Here is a 13,554-nt window from a genome sequence, read left to right on the forward strand (position 1 = left end):
GAAAGGGGTGGAGAACAAGGTAGCAGATCACCTATCTAGAATCCCTCATGATAAAGGAGGAACACATGATACAAATGTAAATGAGTTCTTCCCAGATGAACAGTTGATGACGATTCACAGAGCACCCTGGTTTGCAGATATTGCCAATTTTAAGGCAACTGGGCTTTACCTCCAGAAATCAACAAACATAAAAAAAGAAAGCTCATCAACGACGCAAAGTATTTTGTTTGGGATGAACCATATCTCTTCAAGAAGTGTTCAGATGAAATCCTGAGAAGATGTGTTTCGGAAGAAGAGGGACGAGAGGTCTTGTGGAACTGCCACGGCTCGTGCTATGGAGGCCATTTCGGAGGGGATAGAACTGCGGCCAAGGTGTTACAAAGCGGATTCTTTTGGCCCACCCTATTCAAGGATGCCAAAGAACTAGTAAAGAACTGCAATAAATGTCAAAGAGCTGGAAACCTACCCAAAAGAAATGAGATGCAACAGAATTTCATCTTAGAACCGGAACTGTTTGATGTGTGGGGAATCGATTTCATGGGACCATTTCCAACCTCATATTCAAACAAGTACATCTTGGTAGCAGTGGATTACGTTTCCAAGTGGGTAGAGGCTATTACAACCCCAACGAATGACAACAAAGTGGTCATGAACTTCCTCAGAAAGAACATCTTTAGCCGGTTCGGAGTCCCACGAGCACTCATCAGTGATGGAGGGATCCATTTTTGTAACAGACCACTAGAAGCTCTCCTCCTACGATACGGAGTAAAACACAAAGTTGCCACACCTTACCACCCCCAAACTAGTGGGCAAACCGAGATATCTAACAGAGAGCTAAAAACGATTCTGGAAAAGACTGTAGGAGCATCAAGAAAGGATTGGTCGAAAAAGCTGGATGATGCTCTTTGGGCATACAGAACGGCATTCAAAATACCAATCGGGATGTCCCCATATCAACTGGTGTATGGAAAGGCCTATCATTTACCATTGGAGTTGGAACACAAAGCCCTCTGGGCTCTCAAGCTACTAAATTTTGATAATGTTGCTGCTGGTGAAAAGAGGGTCTTGTAGCTGCAGGAAATGGAGAAATTCATATCTCAAGCCTATGAAAATGCCAAAATTTATAAAGAAAAGGAAAAGAGAAGGCACGACCTCCATCTAACACCCAGGAGCTTCGAGAAAGGACAGCAAGTGCTCCTCTACAACTCCAAATTAAGACTTTTCCCTGGGAAACTCAAGTCAAGGTGGTCAGGACCTTTTCTTGTCACAAAAGTCTCGCCATATGGACACATAAAAATCATGGAGGAAAGTTCAAGGAGGACGTTCACTATGAACGGACAAAGGCTCAAGCACTACATGAGCAACATGGGAGAAAGCCCCAAAATGAAATATCATCTCAATTGATGGAGAAATCATCGAGCTAGCGACGCTAAAAGAGCGCTTCGTTGGGAGGCAACCCAACCTAAGGTAGTTTTCTTTTCATGATCATCTCAATAAAGAGTATAAGTAAGTCCATGTATTGTGAGGAGCTAAGTTTGGTGTTGCACACCAAAACAATCCAAGAGTGAATGTGTAATTCTAAGTTTGGTATTCCACCAAAGATTTCAGTTAGAATCACATTACACCTCTTCAATGGCAAGTTGCTAGCCCCAACCAATCAGGGAAACCACTTAACAATAGTTTAGTTTCTATCTTATAGTCAGTTTATTAATAAAAGCACATGAGGTTCTCTGAATGTATTCAATTTGTGTATTAAGCAAGGAACTAAGTTTGGTGTTCGCACACCAAATGAAGTTCAAAAAATCATAAGTATAGATGCATGCTAACCATCCCTCAAGTGCTTGGAGAACAAGCAACTTCCAATAACTTTGCAGGAATCCAATCAACCTTCTGGAAAAATAGTGCACCACCACCCAAGGAGGCGAAGAAAGACGCAGAAGCTATGGATGATGACAACAAAGAGATAGACAAAAAGCACCACCAAAAGGTTGTATTGTTACTTGATTCATTGTGCTTGGAAATGTTAAAAATTGGAAGTCTGAATGTGCCCCTGATTAATAGTTACTCTTTAGCTTAAACCACTAGAATTTAATAATTGCTTTCCCTGCTTTTGTCATATGTGTGCTGGTTCAAGTTACCTATTTTCATCTGCATCTTGCTTATTGTATGTTTGTCCTTTTAAACCAAATAAAAAGAGATGGTATGAAAGACCAGAGTGATGTTCAAGTTGTGGAGTAGGTCCTTAAATTTGTGGTGTAGTAATCACTTAGCAAAGTTGGTTCACCAACAAGGTAGAAAGGCAACTATCTGTCCTGAATCCTATGCTTGAAACACACCCCATGAGACTAGCTAAATAACAAGATCCTAATAAGAAAAAGGAAGAGAACAATAAGAGTTGACAAAGAAAGAAAAGTAATAAGAAATAAGGCTAGGCACCAAAGGCTTGAATCTTGAGGGATGTGTCTGTGGTGCTCTTGTATCAAGGATATGCTTGGATGAATAAGTTCTTAGGAATGCTTCATCACTTGGTAACTTGGGTTAACTAACCCGGGATTATTAACTGAAAATCCACTATCAAGAGCAACCTTGCTACAGAACATTTAGTAACCCAAAGAGGTGCTGGACACCAAGGCCTCAAGGAAAGAAAATAACAAACCATGTGCCTGTGGTGTGTATGTATGGGGGAAAGAGACTTGAGGGAGTAAGTCCTTAGGGGTGTTTCAACACCTAGCACCTTGAACCAAATGGTTCGGGAGTGTTGGCTGAAAGCTTATTTTAAAGAGTCGCCCCCTCACAGAACACTTAGCCTAAGGATGCAATAGACCTTGAAAAGACAAAGGGATCAATAAATAAAAGTCTCCAAGGGTGAAATCAAGTGAGTATTCCAGGGCATGGTAAAGGTCTAAAAGCCAATAAAAGAATGAACCTAAGTTGCTATGCATGAAACCCCATAAAACCAAGGACATGACTTCCACAATAATGATTCATTTCTCTTGTCATTTCATTCATCATTCTCTTGTTCAAGTACTTGCTTAGGGACAAGCAAGCTTTAAGTTTGGTTTTGTGATGCCAGGGCATTTTGGCCAGTTTCACTGACCTTTTCTTTATGGTTTTAGGGTAGTTTCATGCACTTTCTTAGGAAATAAGCAAGTTTTGGGTAAATAATCATTTACATCTTGATTCAAGAAAACATTGTGAATTTTATATGATTTCATGAGAATTATGCATGAATTGAATGATAAATTGAATGATGCATGATCTCATGGGTTAGAACCTAGCTTTGATGCACTTTATTTGCTTGATTTCAGGACAAAGGAAGCAAGGAAGATGCCACGTTAATAGCCACGTTAGTCCAACTAACGTGACCATTAACATGGAAAGGAGGCTAGCTTACAACGTTAACAAGAAAAGTGAACACCAATAACGCTTTCGTGAGCCATCATAGCCCACGTTAGTGCCTACGTTAACTACGTTAACGTGGAGGCTAGAGCTCCAACGTTAGTGGTAAAAGTGAATGCCACTAACGTTGGGGAGAGGGGCATACTTAGCCACGATAAGAGTCACGTTAATTACATTAACGTGAACTCTAACATGGGAGAAGCAATGAAGAGCCAACATTAGTGACACTCACCTTTGTCACTAACGTTGGACTAAGCCTCTATTAGCCACGTTAGTTGCCACGTTAATTGTATTAACGTGGAAGCTAATGTGGAGGAAAGGAATGATGAGCCAACATTAGTGACACTCACCTTTGTCACTAACGTTGGAGATGGCTATCACTACCACGTTAGAAGTCACGTTAACCTAAGTAACGTGAACTCTAACGTGGGAAGAAGGGTGTTTGGAGCGTTAGTGACAAAGGTAAGTGTCACTAACGCTCTCGAAGTTGAAGCATACCCACGTTAAGAGTCACGTTAGCTATACTAACGTGGACTCTAACGTAGGGAAGAAAGGGCCAAGGGCAACGTTATTGGCAAAGGTAAACGCCAATAACGCTCGCGAAGGATCAAGAGGCAACGTTAGTGGTCACGTTAGTGCCACTAACGTTGAAGTTAACGTAACTCATCTTGGGCTAGGAACGTTAGTGCAAAAGGTGATTGTCACTAATGTTCTCGAACCCACATTTTCACTTAACGTTAATGCCACTAACGTCCTAGCCAAAGTCCATGCCTACTTCACACTTTCTCTACAAGTAAAGCTGAGCCCACTGAAGATTCCAAACTGCTTCAACTCAAGATCCAAAGGCCCATATCTAAGACTTGAAGAGCCAACTGGAAGATCAGAAGAGTAGTATATATAGGGGTAGTTTTGAACTAGAGAAGAGCTTTTGGGGGGATTGAGAGGACTACTCTCTATATAATTTTACTTTCTCTGCAACTTCTAGTTTTACTTCAGAATGTACTCTCCATCTTTACTTTCCATTCCCTGAGCCATGAACAACTAAACCCCTTTCATTGGGTTAGGGAGCTTTGTTATAATTTGATGGATCAATAATAGTTTTCATTATTCTTCTTCTTTCTTTTCTCTTGATTTTACTTGAAAGCTTTCAATCTTCATCCAATTGGATAGTTGTCTTGGAAAAGAAACTATTCATACTTGGATTTCTTCTGAACCTTGGAAGAGGAATGAAGAGATCATGCTAGAAATGCTTTCTCATGTTGGACCAAATTGGGGTTTGGGCGGATATGGTGACATATAATTCTCCCAATACTTTAATTTGGAAATACATGTGGTATAATCAGTGACCACACCTCATCTCTTCTCATAAACAATTAGACCAAGGAATTGGCTATTGATCAAGATTTGATAGATTGAGTTAACAAGGAATTGGAATTCAATCACTTAAGATTGCCAAGGAGATCAATGAATGCATTGATTGAGGAAGAGATGAAAATGAACTTGATCCGGAGAATGCAACATCTCCTAAGCCCAATGAATTCCCTATTTCTAATCTTACCCATTCTCTTTAGTTTCTGCCATTTACTTTCATGCTGAACTCCCTTTCCCCATTTAAGATTCTGCAATTTACTTTCCGTCATTTATTTTCAATTTTTTATTTCTAGCATTTACATTTTCTGCTATTTACTTTTCTACCATTTAATTTCCTGCAACTCTCAAACAAAATTCTGCTTAGCTCAACTAGAACATTCCTCCAATTAAAGTTGCTTGACCAATCAATCCCTGTGGGATTCGACCTCACTCTATTGTGAGTTTTTACTTGACGACAATTCGGTATACTTGCCGAGGGAGATTTGTTAAGAGACAAGTTTTCGTGCATCAGGTATTTCCATGAATCATCAACAACATCAACCACTACAATTCCTTATATTAATCTCATAAAACTCATATCTTCAAACAATAGTCATCAAAATCAATATTCATGTTACCCATATCAACATACACACCCAACCACATCACTCAACATCATAATTCATCATTATCACCAATACTTCTCAACAATCACCCTCACCCACAAAATCAATTATTTATCATTACTCATCAACCATATCAACAACCCTCATCAACAACACAAATCATCAATACTCATTAACACCAACAATCCCCAATAATCATCATCAACCACAATAATCCAATATAACTAACAATTACATCCATTCACATATAATTATTCATACACCAATATCATTCAATCCTATCTTAGGGTCAACTAGCCTAAGTTTCCAGAAACATTACATATTACATAAAGGAAATCAAAACCATACCTTGGCCGGCCCAAACGCTCCAAACACCAAAACGAAACCACCAAACTTGATCCAAAGCTTCAACCAACTCCAATAAACACCAAAGCTCAAACTAACAACACATATATCACCAAAATCAAAACCTAAGATAAATAAAACAACTAAACACAAGGGTTTAGTGAAACCTTACCTTACCCAACGAGATTAGGGGTAAAATCTAACAATTACCCGCTACTAGAGATCACCTAAACAGGCAAAACCACAAAATCTACTCAAAACCATAACCTCAAAATTACAGAAATCTAGGGCATGAAACTGGGAAGTGAGGTGCGGTTTCTTACCAGATTCGCTTGGATAGAAACGTAGAGCTCGACGAAAGCTTCGCGTGGCTGCAAACAGCTCGTCAATCGGAGCTCCGGATCAAAAGTTATGGAGCTTTGAAGGAGGAGGTGAATAGTGTTTTCTTCTTCTTCCTCCTCTCCTCTCAATTTCTGTTGTGTGTGTGTTTTAATGGAGAATGGGTTCATTAGTTACTTTTTATTAGTTACTTTTTATATTTTTATTAGTTACTTTTTATTATATTTTTATTAGTTTTTATTCAAAAATCACATTTCTGGACTTTACTATGAGTTTGTGTGTTTTTCTATAATTTCGGGTATTTTCTGGCTGAAATTGAGGGACCTGAGCAAAAATCTTATTCAGAGGCTGAAAAAGGACTGCATATGATGTTGGATTCTGACCCTCCTACACTCGAAGTAGATTTTTTGGAGCTATAGAAACCCAATTGGCACGCTCTTAATTTCGTTGGAAAGTAGACATCCTGGGCTTTCCGGAAATATATAATAGTCCATACTTTGCCCGAGATTTGATGGCCCAAACTGGCATCCAAAGCCAGCCTAAAACATCTTGGCGTAAAAGGCCCAAACTGGCACCAGAATTGGAGTTAAACGCCCAAACTAGCACCAAAGCTGGCGTTTAACTCCAGGAGCAGCCTATGCACATGTAAAGCTCAATGCTCAGCCCAAGTACACACCAAGTGGGCCCTGGAAGTGGATTTCTGCACTATCTGCACTTAGTTACTCATTTTTTGTAACCCTAGGTTACTAGTTTAGTATAAAAACTACTTTTAGAGATTTGTCTTTTGTCTTTTGTTAATCTTTTGCTATCATAGACCATTATTCACGTTTTGGAGGCTGGCCTCACGGCCATACCCAGACCTTTTTTACTTATGTATTTTCAACGGTGGAGTTTCTACATACCCAGACCTTCAAACTTGCGAATGTTGGGCACAATGACAGTGTGCAAAAGGACAATAGTCCTATTCCGACGCTAGCGGGAACCGACAGATGATTAGCCGTGCGGTGACAGCGCATATGGATTTGTTTTCATCCGAGAGGATCATACAGCTTGCCATGGAAGGAGGTAACGCACGGTTGGAAGAAGGCAGTAGGAAAGCAGAGGTTCAGAAGCAACAAAGCATCTCCATACGCTTATCTGAAATTCCCACCAGTGAATTACATAAGTAACTTTATCTTATTTTATATTTTATTTATATTTTAATTGTCAAAACCTCATAACCATTTGAATCCGCCTGACTGAGATTTACAAGGATGACCATAGCTTGCTTCAAGCCGACAATCTCCGTGGGATCGACCCTTAATCACGTAAGGTTTATTACTTGGACGACCTAGTGCACTTGCTGGTTAGTTATGCGGAGTTGTGAAGAAGTGTTGAGATCACGATTCCGTCGCACCAAGTTTTTGGCGCCGTTGCCGGGGATTGTTCGAGTTTGGACAACTGACGGTTCATCTTGTTGCTCAGATTAGGTAATTTTATTTTATTTTTAAGCTTTTTATTTTCGAAAAATTCAAAAAAAATATACAAAAAAATTTTATTTTGTTCTTCAATATTTTTAAGAATGAATTCTAGAATTTCAGATGATATGTGAAGCCTGGCTGGCTGCTAAGCCATGTCTAAATTCTTTTGGACCAACTCTTCCACTTATCATTGCAGGAGCTTTTTGATTCCCATCAATTTGGCTGTTGTATATAATGCTCTGCTGAAGCTTGGCTGGCCATTGGCCATGTCTAATCTTTTAGACCGAAGCTTTCACATAAAGCTTGGCTGGCTATTAAGCCATGTCTAAATTTTTGGACCGAAGCTTTAGATTAACATTGCATGATTCCTGAAATTCTTATTAAAAATTTTGAATTTCTTTATTTTCTTTTCTTGATTAAATTTCGAAAAAGAACGAAAAAAATTTAATAAAATCATAAAAACCAAAAATTTCATGTTTGAGTCTTATGTCAAATTTTAAGTTTGGTGTCAATTGCATCTTTTTAATCTTTCTTTAAAATTTCGAAAGTTCATGCATGTGTTCTTCATAATCTTCAAGTTGTTCTTGATGATTTTCCTTGTTTGATCTTTACATTTTCTTGTTTTGAGTCTTTTCTTGTTTTCCATATGCATTTTTGAATTCTTATTGTCTAAAGTTTAAAAATTTTTAAGTTTGGTGTCTTGCATGTCTTTCTTTTCTTAAAAATTTTTCAAAAATAAGTTCTTGGTGTTCATCTTAACATTCAAAGTGTTCTTGGTGTTCATCTTGACATTCAAAGTGTTCTTGCATGCATTTTTGTTTTGATCTTAAATTTTTATATTTTGTTTCATTTTTATGTTTTTCTCTCTCCTCATTAAAAAATAAAAAATAAAAAATAATATCTTTCCCTCATTTTACTCATAAATTTCGAATATTTGAGTTGATTTAGTCAAAAACTTTTAAAATTTAGTTGTTTCTTGTTAGTCAAGTCAAAATTTCAAATTAAAAATTCTATCTTTTTCAAATCTTTTTCAAAAATCAAATCTTTTTCATTTTTTTTTTACTATTTTTGAAAATTTTCAAAATTGATTTTCAAAATCTTTTTTTATTTTTATTTCATATTTTCGAAATTAATGCTAACATTTAATGTATAGATTCAAAAATTTTCAAGTTGTTACTTGCCTATTAAGAAAGGATCAATCTTTAAATTCTAAAATCATATCTCTTAGTTTCTTATTAGTCAAGTAATTAACTTTAATTTCGAAAATCAAATCTTTTTAATTTCCTTTTCAAATCCTTTTCAAAATAAATTTCAATCATATATTTTTCAAAATCAATTTCAAAATCTTTTCTAACTTCTTATCTTTTCAAAATTGATTTTCAAATCTTTTTCAATTAACTACTTTTCTCTCTCTAATTTTCGAAAACTCATCACCACTTTTTCAAAATTCTTTTTAATTACTAATTGTTTTAAATTTTAATTTAATTTTATTCCTTTTTATAATTTTCAAATTATAACTAATAATTAAAATAAAAACAAAAATATTTTCCTTTTATTTTAATTTAAAATTCGAATTCTCTCTCTCTCTCTCTCTCATCTCTTTCTATTTATTTATTTACTAACACTTCCCTTCTTCTTATAATTTGAACCCTTTCACTCTCTCTGTGTTCGAATTCTTCAACTTCTCTCTTCTTCATTCTACTCTTCTATTCTTCTACTCACATAAAGAAATCTCTATACTGTGACATAGAGGATTCCTATTCTTTTCTGTTCTCTTCTTTTTCATATGAGCAGGAGCAAGGATAAGAACATTCTTGTTGAAACTGATCCGGAACCTGAAAAGACTCTAAAGAGGAAGCTAAGAGAAGCTAAAGCACAACACTCTGGAGAGGACCTGATAGAATTTTTCAAAAAAGAAGAGATGGCCGAACCCAACAACAATGGTGGAGAGGCAAGGAAGATGCTTGGTAACTTTATTGCACTCTCTTTTGACTTCTGTGGAAGGAGCATCTCAATTCCTGCAATTGGAGCAAACAACTTTGAGCTTAAGCCTCAATTAGTTTCTCTGATGTAGCAGAATTGCAAGTTTCATGGACTTCCATTGGAAGATCCTCATCAGTTTTTAGCTGAATTCTTGTAAATCTGTGACACTATTAAGACAAATGGGGTTAATCCTGAGGTCTACAGACTTATGCTTTTCCCCTTTGCTGTAAGAGACAGAGCTAGGACATGGTTGGACTCACAACCTAAAGATAGCTTGAACTCTTGGGAAAAGTTGGTCAATACTTTCTTGGCCAAATTCTTTCCACCTCAAAAATTGAGTAAGCTTAGAGTGGAAGTCCAAACCTTCAGATAGAAGGAAGGTGAATCCCTCTATGAAGCCTGGGAAAGATACAAGAAATTGATCAGAAGGTGTCCTTCTGACATGTTTTCAGAATGGAGCATCATATGTATATTCTATGATGGTTTGTCTGAATTGTCCAAGATGTCATTGGACCACTCTGCTGGAGGATCTCTTCATCTGAAGAAGACGCCTGCAGAAGCCCAGGAATTCATTGAAATGGTTGCAAATAACCAGTTGATGTACACTTCTGAAAGGAATCCTGTGAATAATGGGACAACTCAGAAGAAAGGAATTCTTGAGATTGATACTCTGAATGCAATATTAGCTCAGAATAAAATATTGACTCAAAAAGTCAATATGATTTCTCAGAGTCTATCTAGAATGCAAGCTGTAACAGGTAGTACTAAGGAAGCTTCCTCTGAAGAAGAAGCCTATGACCCTGAGAATCCTGCAATGGAAGAGGTGAATTACATGGGAGAATTCTATGGAAATACCTATAATCCTTCATGGAGGAATCATCCAAATTTCTCATGGAAGGATCAACAGAAGCCTAATCAAGGCTTCAGTAACAATAATGGTGGGAGAAATAGGTTTGGCAATAGCAAACCTTTTCCATCATCTTCTCAGCAACAGACAGAAAATTCTAAGCAGAGCCACTCTGACTTAGTAATTGTAGTCTCTGATCTATCTAAGACCACTCTCAGTTTTATGACTGAAACAAGGTCCTCCATTAGAAATTTGGAGGCATAAGTGGGTCAGCTGAGTAAAAGAGTTACTGAACTCCCTCCTAGTACTCTTCCAAGCAATACAGAAGAGAATCCAAAGAGAGAGTGCAAGGCCATAAACACGTCCCACATGGCTGAACTTATAGAGGAGGGAAAGGTAGTGATTTCTAGTGAGGAAGACCCCAATGGACGTCTACTGGCCTCCAAGGAGTTCCCTAATGAGGAACCCAAGGAATCTGAGGCTCATATAGAAACCATAGAGATTCCACTGAACTTACTGTTGCCATTCATGAGCTCTGATGAGTATTCTTCCTCTGAAGAGGATGAAGATATTGCTGAAGAGCAAGTTGCTCAGTATCTAGGAGCAATCATGAAGCTGAATGCCAAGTTATTTGGTAATGAGACTTGGGAGGATGAACCCCCATTGCTCATCAATGAACTAAATGATCTGGTTCAACTGAAATTACCTCAGAAGAAACAGGATCATGGAAAGTTCTTAATACCTTGTACCATAGGCATCATGACCTTTGAGAAGGATCTGTGTGACCTGGGGTCAGGGATAAACCTCATGCCCCTCTCTGTAATGAAGAAACTAGGGATCTTTGAGGTGCAAGCTGCAAGAATCTCACTAGAGATGGCAAACAATTCAAGGAAATAGGCTTATGGACTTGTAGAGGATGTCTTGGTGAAGGTTGAAGGCATGTACATCCCTGCTGATTTCATAATCCTAGACACTGGGAAGGATGAGGATGAATCCATCATCCTAGGAAGACCCTTCCTAGCCGCAGCAAGAGTTGTGATTAATGTGAACAGAGGAGAGCTAGTCCTTCAATTGAATGAAGACTACCTTGTGTTTAAGACCCAAGGATCTTCTTCTGTAACCATGGAGAGGAAGCATGAAAAGCTTCTCTCAATACAGAGTTAAACAGAGTCCTCACACTTAATTTCTAAGTTTGGTGTTGGGAGGCCATCATTAAGCTCTAAATCTCTGTGAAGCTCTCTAAGAGCTCACTGTCAAGCTATTGACATTAAAGAAGCGCTTGTTGGGAGGCAACCCAATGTTATTTGATTATATTTATTTATTTTCCATTGTTATTTTATATTTTCTTTAGGTTGATGATCATGTGAAGTCACAAAAATAGCTGAAAAATCAAAAACAGAATGAAAAAACAGCATAAAAAATAGCACCCTGAAGAACGGGCATCTGGCTGGCGTTAAATGCCAGAAATGAGCATCTGGCTGGTGTTTAACGCCAGAAATGGCAGCAGAATGGCGTTTAATGCCAGAAAAGGTAGCAGAGCTGGCGTTAAATGCCAGAATTGGCACAGAATGGGCGTTTGAATGCCAGAATGGTGCAGGGACTCAAATCCCTTGACACCTCAAGATCTGTGGACCCCACAGGATCCCTACCTACCCCACCTCTTCTTCTCTCCTCTTCACACCTTTCTATAACACTCTTCTCCAAACACCCTTGACCAATCCCATCAAAACCTCTTCCCCAAACACCCCTCACCTATCAAATCTTACCCTCTTCCCCACAACCTCTTCACCACTCACATCCATCCATCATTAAACCCCACCTACCTCACCATTCAAATTCAAACCATTTCCCTTCCAAACCCAATCCCTCATACACGGCTACCCTCTCTCCCTTACCCTATAAATACCCCGTCCTCACTTCCTTCACTTTCACACTTTATATACACTACTACCCCCTTGGCCGAATTCACACCCCCTTCCATCTCCTCTATTTCTTCTTCTTCTACTACTACTTTCTTTCATCTTTTTTTTTGCTCAAGGACGAGCAAACCTTCTAAGTTTGGTGTGGGAAAAGCTAAAGCTTTTTGTTTTTCATAACCACTAATGGCACCTAAGGCCGGAGAAACCTCTAGAAAGGGGAAAGGGAAGACAATTGCTTCCACTTCCGAGTCATGGGAGATGGAGAGATTCATCTCAAAGGTCTATCAAGACCACTTCTATGAAGTTGTGGCCAAGAAAAAGGTGATCCCCGAGGTCCCTTTCAAGCTCAAAAAGAGCGAATATCCAGAGATCCAACATGAAGTTCGAAGAAGAGGTTGGGAAGTCCTCACCAACCCCATTCAACAAGTTGGGATCTTAATAGTTCAAGAGTTCTATACCAATGCATGGATCACTAAGAACCATGACCAAAGTGTGAACCCAAACCCAAAGAATTGGCTCACAATGGTTCGGGGGAAATACTAGGATTTTAGTCCAGAAAATGTGAGGTTAGCATTCAACTTGCCAATGATGCAAGGAGATCCTTACCCTTTCACTAGAAGGGTCAACTTTGATCAAAGGTTGGACCAAGTCCTTAGAGACATTTGTGTGCAAGGAGCTCAATGGAAGAGAGACTCAAGAGGCAAGCCAGTTCAACTAAGAAGACTTGACCTCAAACCCGTGGCTAGGAGATGGTTGGAGTTCATCCAACACTCTATCATTCCTACTAGCAACCGGTCTAAAGTTACTGTAGACCGGGCCATCATGATCCATAGTATCATGAATGGAGAGGAAGTAGAAGTTCATGAGATCATATCCCTAGAACTCTACAAGGTGGCGGACAAGTCTTCCACTTTGGCAAGATTAGCCTTCCCTCATCTCATTTGTCACCTATGCAGTTCAGCCGGAATTGCCATAGAGGGAGATATCCTAATTGAAGAGGACAAGCCCATCACTAAGAAAAGGATAGAGCAAACAAGAGCCCACTCATGGACCTCAACAAGAGCATGAGGAAATTCCTCATCATGAAATCCCTGAGATGCCTCAAGGGATACATTTTCCTCCACAAAACTATTGGGAGCAAATCAACACCTCCCTAGGAGAATTGAGTTCCAGTATGGGACAACTAAGGATGGAGCACCAAGAACATTCCATCCTCTTCCATGAAATTAGAGAAGACCAAAGAGCCATGAAGGAGGAGCAACAAAGGCAAGGAAGCGAAATAGAGG

The sequence above is a fragment of the Arachis hypogaea genome, chromosome 11 (genome assembly GCF_003086295.3).
Source record: "Arachis hypogaea cultivar Tifrunner chromosome 11, arahy.Tifrunner.gnm2.J5K5, whole genome shotgun sequence".
Taxonomy (NCBI): domain Eukaryota; kingdom Viridiplantae; phylum Streptophyta; class Magnoliopsida; order Fabales; family Fabaceae; genus Arachis; species Arachis hypogaea.